Genomic DNA, 9,183 nt, shown 5'->3' on the forward strand with positions numbered 1-9,183 from the left:
TCATCGAAGGTCCACAGTAACTCTTCTTGCCATCATCACTGTGAGAAAGGCATAGTACCCCAGCCTCTCTCCTTTGCATATTCTGTCCTGCTGGGACGTCTCCTCTGGATGTTTGCTAAACAGAATCTTAGCTGCATAAAAAAAGAAAAAAAAATGTTTAAGAGTTAGAAAGAGCGAGCCATGATTTATACAAGCCCTCAAGAGACCCCTTCCGTGTTACCTTCCGTGAGAAGGGTACCCTTCCTCAAATAAGACAAGCCCTCTTAAAAATCTGGAAAAGTGTTTAGGAAAATACCTAAATGAACTTTGAGAAAAATCCATTCTAACGCTAAGAAAGATCGTTGTCAAATTCACGGGAATTGAGGCACGTGTGTATGCTGCTGTGGACAATTACTCTTTCTGTGCGTTTAGCCGCCTTGCCTCCTCCACCTCCAGGGGTTCCCCTGCCACTTCTTCAGGGAACCTCTGCTCCTCTTCCACTGTAACTTAATTTTGGTCAAGTTGCTAATTAAATACGCAAAGCCCCCACCACAGGAATGGAGCGGTAGGGACTTATCGCCGAGGTTGTTTGAACTGAGCCTCTTAGGTAAACGTGAGTTGGGAGCTTTGGGTGGCCATCTTCTCTGTTATGAGCAGAAAATCGATCTGAAGAAGAAGAGAATTAAGAGCAACGTGGAGCTACAAGCAGAGCCAAAAGGAGAGGATGGCAAGCTGACGACCTCATACAGGTCTCTGGATAAAGTCACTGCTGAAACCAGATGTCTCACAATGTGAGCCAACGCATTCTCTTCTTGCATCCGTCAGAACTCATTTGATTGTAAGTGACAGCAAGTCAACACTACCTACTTCAAGCAAGAAGAGAGGAGTCAGGTAGGAAGTATGGATATATCTGGCCCTGAGTCACTTACCATGTCTTCTCCTCCAGAAAGCCTACCTTGACCTTCCAGGGGAGAGAAGGCTATCGACCTCTGTTTTCCCAGAGTGCTTTGAGCCTGCCTCTTTTGCAGCCTTTCTCTCATTGTTGGTCTCTCCCAGTAAACCATGAGCCTCCGGAGTCTAGAGCACAGGGACTGGACTTCCTCCATCTTTATCTGCTAGGTCCAGAGCAGTGTCTGGTACGTGAAAGGCATGATAGACATTCAGTAGAAGTCTGCCAGATAATTTTGGCTAAGGGAAAGCCAGAGAAACCGCCATTATAAAACATTCAGAGAAAGAACTCGCTCTCTATAGAATCACCACTTAACACCCTCTGATTTAAAAATGATGGGTGAAACACAAACATCCCCTCAGTGAACTACACAAGTTATGGACCAGTTTCGTGTCCACTTCTGTGGGCTCTGCAGAACAAGAAAATCCCACGTGATAGCTATTTAATCGATCAATGTGTTTATTTATTTGTTCAATAAGAATACATCGAGTACCTAAGATTAAACTCTATGATCTGAAAAGGTAGATCGTCACCACTTATGTCAGCCAGTCGAAATCGAGCTTAGTGCATAATACCATTGGTTAAAGGATATTGGGTTTAGAAAATAATATGCAGACGAATATTTCTATTTTCTTTCTTTTATGCTTTTAGGTTTTCTTTCGGGATTTCCAATACTGTAAAAACTGTAAATATGTGTACTCTCTAGGGTCTTTTGTATTATTGGAAGCTGAGAAGTAGGTAAGTTAAAGAAAATTTTTTGCATCAGTAAGTGTTAACAAAATCATTATAAGATTTGCAACCCGTGCCATCTGTGGTAAACCCTAAGTTTTTAATCTATGAGCACAGCTACCATGTTTTAATGCTTCCATTTCAAGGCTATAGCAAAACTCTGAAATGTATCTTTGTCAAACTGACTATAAACCAGACAGTGCGCTTCAAGATTTCATTATGCTGATCCCACATCACTGGATTCTTTACGATCGCCATATCCAGGTGAAGAGTGAAACAAATCCGAACTATTTCATCAGGGCAGAGGTGTCAGTCTGAGTGGGGAAGAAAACCCTAGAAGGTCAACAGAGTTGTGTCATTGTTTTAAATGACAGACCAACAAACTATTCTGGAGATTGCAGAGCGGTAATTGACACGATGGTTTGTACAGATAGTAATATTTTCTAAGGATATTCATCTCTCGGGTTTCTTTAGCTGGAGGACAAGCGCTTAGCGAAATCAGCCTGAGTTTTGTGAATACAGCTACAGGTAAAGAAAACTCTTTCATGAGATACCCAGGAGAGCTCTCATCATGTAACGGCACAAAATTCTATTTTGCCGTGAAGGCAGCAACAGCCCTGTGGTTCTGTAGATCGAGTTTTGAGTGACTTCTCGACGAAGTGTTCATCGTTGTTATTCGGCTGTGATGTACGCCAGCTGCTCTCAAAGTGAGCTCTGATGGATCCAGGGTCCCCAAGACCCTTTGCGGGGCATCAGAGATACAGAACTGAACTCAGAAGCAGACAAGAGAATCCAGCCATTTTCTTTAAAGAGATGAATACAAATGTAAAATAAGACTACGCTTCTCACTAATTTTATCCTGTTTTGGAAACTATAGTTATTTTTCACGAATCATGTGGTTTGTTAATATGGAATGGATTTGTCGTGGTTATTTTTTAATAAATTTACAAATAAATATTTTTCAATAAATTTACAAATAAATATTTTTCAATAAATTTACAAATAAATATTTTTTAATAGATTTAAAAATGAATATTTTTCATGTCCCATTTTAAATGCCTAGTATGAGTGAATATCACAGATAGAACACATAAACAAAAGCACTGTGAGGTCTTTCGTAATTTTTAAGAGAGGTAAGAGATCCTAACACTAAAAAATTTGAGAACCACTGATATATATACCCTGATTACATTTTCCAGGACTAGTCCACATATTCTGATGTTTCTTCAGTCTACTCTCTCTCTTCTTGATTTTTATATGTCGTCAGTTCACTGAGAAGTAGATCTATACAGGAATCTTGCTAGTGCAGTAGATGAAGTTACAGCAGATAAGCAGTGATTGAGAACCTAGTATGCGCAAAACGTCATGTAGGTACACAAAGGCCGAGACAAATGTCCCTTGTAGCGATCCCCCCTGGAGGTGTCTAGGTTACAGCAAATCTACAGCACGCAATACATAAAATACTCCTATGGGTTTGGATGACCAAGGTGGAAGAGTTTGTCTCTGAAAACATCCAAGAGAAATGCCAAACTTTCCTAGGATGATCGCCTCTTACACTGAAAATAAGAACCCGATTCTTTCTTTCCAGGGTTTTGTAAAGTATATGGCTATTTGTTCTTAACCGTGGCAATGAATGCTGTTTTTGATTAGAACAGGACAAGTTACAACACTGACTTTTAATTTCAAATAATATTAGCACACTTGACACAGATTTGGCCGTTGCAAACGGCTTGTGACATAACCTCCGATTGCATTCTGTGCTTAAAGATGGGAGTAACCAGTTCTCTTACTTCAAGGGCATTTGGAAGATCAGAAAGTAATTATGCAGAAAACAAACAGGAAATACGAGGAATGAAATTTCATCATTGCGCCTTTAAATCATCTTGTCAAATGTCTATAGGATTATGTCCCACTCAGGTCTAGTTTAGGGGATTTTGAATAATCCAACTAAAACACGGTCTGTATTTGCCTATTCATTACCATGTCAGCAAAAATAGTACATTAAGGTAACGACTACCCAGACAGCCTTTGTACCAGTACACCCTACGCATCTCTTTAAATGAGTACAGAGATGGCTGATCATTTTATAAACGAATTATGGGCAATTAGTAAATTCTAACCAGTTGGTTGTAATTGCCATTTTGTTTTGCATTGTTAGAGAAGTAAGTTCTGCCCATGCTTCTTTCTAGATCCGTGTATTTCATTGTATTAGAGGAATGGTCTCTCTATGTTTTCTGGTGAGCACACAGTGCTCTAGGACAATTAGACTCTTTGAAATCTCTTCAGATAGTTTGTTTTGGGTGCAATTAAAGAGAAAGCGGTAGCTCGTGCATCTTGAATTTCATGTAAAAAAAATCAGTTATTGTCCCTTGAATATAACTGTCAAATAAACATATTTCATTAGATGATAAACATTTTTAACATATCGGGTACAATAGTTGGCTTGGTGGTAGAAATTTATTGGTATCTACTTTGTTCATTATCTGAAGACAAAAAGAAATTAGTCAGACAATAAGCCCTGTTCATATCTTCCGAACAAAGCGATCCTTGTTATTTAAGGTGGTTTTCCACAAAAGTGGTGTTCAATCTTGGGTATATGGCAGAAAAAGTAATCGAATCCCCTTCATCCTCCTCCTTTGTCTCTTTCTTCATCTTTCTTTCCCGCTTCTTATCATTCTGTCATCTTTTCTCTTTCCCTATGTTCACGTTAAAAAATATTGATGAGTGCCCTGTGTCTCATTATAAAACCCATGTGCTCACCTGGCTGGAAATTGGTCCCTATGTCGCATTTACAGTGGAAGGATAAACCTTTGGCGTTCGATTCAGCTTAATCTTGGCCAAAGATCGACATGGAAGCAAGAATCACTTGCTATGTCCAACAAAAGATACTTCGTCACCCTTAGAAGTTCATGTGACATCACGGATATCTCACGTCATCGATGGCTGATGTCATCATGAAAGGCTTATGGTAAGATGACTTTCAGCTCTGGAATACCACCAACGAAGGCAGGATTATGCCTGGCTGAGCCCATCAGGACAGAACGCACCTTTTCAGTGTTTGAGACCTTTGCTTCAAATCTCAAAATACTGAGATTTCTCTCTCATATTTCTAAAAGCTCACTTATGCACTTCCATAGGCAAAAATCAGTAGAGCTCTTTTAAGCTGTCTGTAAGGAAGCGAGTGGAAACATGGGATTGAATCTGGGGGGTGGGGGTGGGGAGGGGGAAAGTCATGTCAAAAGTAAACAGAGCGACTGCCCTTCCACTCACTTATCACATGTCATAAACCGACATAATAAGTGTGACTTTCCTGTAGCTTATAGCTCAGGCTTATTTTTTTCCTGAAACTTTTTCACAAAATAAATTGAAGCAATTTTATAAAATTTCAGAAAGAAAATCATTTTAGGGCCTGAACTATCTGGATATGAAAGGACAAAAGAGTTTATTTTCCAAATTATTTGGATAAGGCATTCGAGTCTTTGTTCGTGTCGAAACACCTCTGAAATGCTCATTTTTAAAGTCATCAGTACGTCAACATCGTAAGTAAGCTATGAAGAAAAATTAAGTCCTGTATTCATCAGTCAAACATTAAATATTTACTTAAGTACCTACTATGCGTCCTTCACGGTATTTAACAGAATGGTTGATATAATACAACGCACTTAGCTCTTGTGCGCAGTTTATCCCTTCTTTGTTAAAATGATTGCTGGAGTTTTGTTTAAATACATTTTTAAATTCGAAATGATTTATTAGTCATAAAATTGATAAACATCTTAGAGTTGAAATGGACCTTAAATGTTACGTAGCCTACACTCTTTTAACAAGGTAAAGTTACCTAATTATTTTCACAGACAACTATACCAGACTTTTATAAACGCCGTTTTGCAATTCTAAAATCAATTATAACTGACCTGTGGAAGTATCTCGCAAATGAGTTTCTTATAGTATTCAGAAAAAAGTATACAGTCCTTGAATCCCATATTTTTAAATTTGTGCATAAACTCATTAGCCAGGAAGTGTGTATTGAATTACTCATATGGGATTTTCTTGGCAGCAATGCTCACCCTTTCTGAGCAGCGTTCTGCCAAAATTTCCAGCTCCCACCTGCTCCTGTTCTTCAGAAAGCCATCATATCTTTCCATCAGTTGACTAAACAAGAACCCAACTAAAATCAGCTTTTTTAATCAGCTAGGTAACTTGGAACATTTAAGAGATAGGTTACTGCATATTTAATTATTATTGTCAATTAATCTAAAGTATGAGTATGATATTTATAGAACACAACAGAAATAGGTTACATAAAGAATATTTACTTCTGGGCATCGCTTCAGAGTTCATATCGCAATCATTTATTTTACCTGCAAGCACTATTTATTCTAAAAACCTCGGTGCTTTTGGAAGTTACAAAAAAATATTTTTAGTGGCACTGTTTTATCTCATTTCGCCTAAGTTCATTTAAAAAGAAAAGAATTTTGAAAATTATAGACTCTTTTTTCAATTACATGGTGCCAAATGACTGCATTCATTGAACTTTTCAATTTGTTATTCGGGTAACATTTAGACACAGGCGAGTTTCACGAGGAGTGTGCAATGCACATTAAAGATTCTAATTAATCATTCCACGTTGGAGATCAAGGCCATTTCCATTCATAACTTTCCTTCTGCCTTCCAGGAAGAACAAGTTAAGATTAAAATAGAGTGAAAAAAAGATAACAATGTTGTGTGAAGAGAAGCACATCAATGGTCTTGGGTAAATGTGGTTACGGAAAATATTTGACAAGCACAAAGGTGATATTTAATAATCCGTAGCTGTCTAATACTGAACAGACCGTGGATTTTCAAGTTTGCTGTTTTCTTCTTCCTGTTTCCTCTACGTGGAAATCGCTCTCCCACCTGGGGAGCCCCCTACTCCTCCTTGAAATGCAACTCACGTGTCGCTTCTGTAGAGCACTCTAAGATTCCGTGTTAAGTACATACTCCTTCGAGCACACGTATGTACCACGTAGCTCCACAATCATTGTGCCTTGCCCTCCCTCGTTCCACGTTATGGTCCCTTATTCACCTCGGTGTCCGTAAGTACCTAGCATGGTTCCTGTGCCAGAGAAATGGCCTCTGAAACTCTAGGACACTGGTTGCAAAGTGCAGTCCTGGGACCAGCAGCATCACCTGATTCATCTGTTCTCACCTGGGAACTTATTAGAAATGCACATTGTTTGTTAGGCTCCACCCTGAACCTGGTAGAATCAGTAATTCTGGCCCGGGGTGGAGGTCGGGGTGAATGGGGAAGGGACAGAAGGTTGAACGAGCCCTCCGGAAGATCCCAATGCACACCGAAATTTGGCCTTTGGCAGGAAAATCCCGAAGCGAGGAAATGGAGCTGAAGCCCTCTGCCCTTCTCCTTGACTTTGAACGTGTCCTTGAGGTTCTGTCCCTCTGACCCCACCTGCTACTACACTTATTTCCCTTTAAAACTCTAACCAATGACAAAGGAGGCAGCTGGCTATGTCTCCAGTTCCATCGGTTTAGCTGACTCAGATCATGATTTTCAGAGTGTTCTCTAAATTCAGAGAAGGACAAAGCTTTAAAAATGAAGAAAGACTAGGAAACAGAGCACAGTGACGTTGGCAGAGCAGTTGATTACCTTGTAGTTAACTTGAGCCAGAAACAAGGACTGTCCCAGTATACATCTAAGAAAAGGATTAATTCTGGTGCCCTATAATACCATAGGGCATGGTACACGGCAGACTCGGACATCCTGTGGGCTAAAAATGGTCCCCAACACAAGTGCAAGCCCATCCTGTGGGCTAAAAATGGTCCCCAACACAAGTGCAAGCCCAGCGAGGCAGCATAGAAATAGCCCTGAGGGTGCAGAGGTCAGGGGGCCTGGCTGACCAGCTCTTAGACAGATTATCAAAATAGTCCAGCTTCTCTTTTTGCTCCCATAAAATAGAGATAATACCCATTACCACATGATCATCTAAGAGCAGAATAAGGTCATCTCTGAAAAACACACTTTGTAAGCCATAAAACAGCAGTCCCCAACCCTTGTGGCACCAGGGACCGGTGCCCCTATGAGAATCTAACACCCGATGATGAGGCGGAGCTGAGGCGGTGATGCTGGCGCTGGGGGGTGGCTGCAAATAAAGATGAAGCTTCTCTCACGTGCCACTCACCTCCTGCTATGCGGCCTGGTTCCTGACAGGCCATGGACCTGTTCTGGTCCACAGCCAAGGGTTTGGGGACCCCTGCTATAAAACACTAAAGCATCATATATATGATGTCCATATATAATATTTACAATTATACTAATAATAAAGCTTGCTAACTGTTAACACATATCACAAGTGCTAATCACATTTTGAAAGATTAACATCATCAATGAAGTTTATTAAAATAGAAATAGATTTCAAACTTAGATAAATTTTTACTTTCCTAATTTTCAAAATTTTGTTGGAGAAATATTGAAAAGTAGAAGAAAGTAAAAAAAAAAAAAGGAAAGAAAAAGAAGGAAAAATTGCTTGGATACCCTACCAGAAACAAATAGATCACGTTTTCCATTTTTCTGTTCATTTTTGGCATAAAATTAGAGTCGTATAGTAAATAGTACATTGTAATCTCTTATATTCACTCGGCAGCATATCATGAAGCTTTTTTCTATTTTGTAATATCCTCCCACAAAATTAATTCTACTGACTGCACAGTCATCTCCCACATGGATACGCCAGGATTTATGTCACCATATTCTTGGTGAGACGTTTAGGTTGTTTCTAGGGCTTCACAATTATAAAGGTATATTTTGTACATTTATTCTGATATCTCAGTTTCCTAAAGATAAAGTCTTAGAAGCAGAACAGCGAGGTTTGTGTTTGTCAACACGTTTAAGACTTGAATCTCAGTGCCAATCTGCTTAACCCAAAATGTATAAATTTACATTCTCATCAGCAGCAAATGAAAGTGCTTGATTTCTGGTGCTATTGTCAACATAATGTCACTATTTCTTTAGGCTTCACCAGTTCTATAGGGGTACGATGCTGTCACATTTTTGTTTCAATTTATATTCATTTGATTACTACCGAAGTTGATATAACTAAATGATTAAACGTAGTTTAGAACGTAAAATGGGAAGATTGTGGAGAAATTGTCATTTTACTTATCGGAAAGGTATGTAGAAATAATGCATATTATCATTAAGATCAGAAAATAATTTAGGTCTTATAACTACCGATTGCAAATGATTAAATTTATTTTTACAGCTAGATGTATGTAAACATGAATATGGATTATGTAGACACAGACAGAGATCTGTACCAGCCAAGTACAAAGCACTGCAAACGTTGCCTTTTATAACCTTCGTATGAGTCCAAATTCATCCTTAGCATCATGGGCTCTTTGAAAGCCCTATTGTAGGTTACGTATTAGGGTTGTATCGACCCTTTAACAGGTATCTTTAACGCTAGTTTCATAAATCTCCCTAAAGTATGCCAGTGTCGGAGGAGGAATACTGCCGATATAAGAATTTAATTAAT

This window comes from Pteropus vampyrus, unplaced genomic scaffold (genome assembly GCF_000151845.1).
Source record: "Pteropus vampyrus isolate Shadow unplaced genomic scaffold, Pvam_2.0 Scaffold49, whole genome shotgun sequence".
Classification (NCBI taxonomy): Eukaryota; Metazoa; Chordata; class Mammalia; order Chiroptera; family Pteropodidae; genus Pteropus; species Pteropus vampyrus.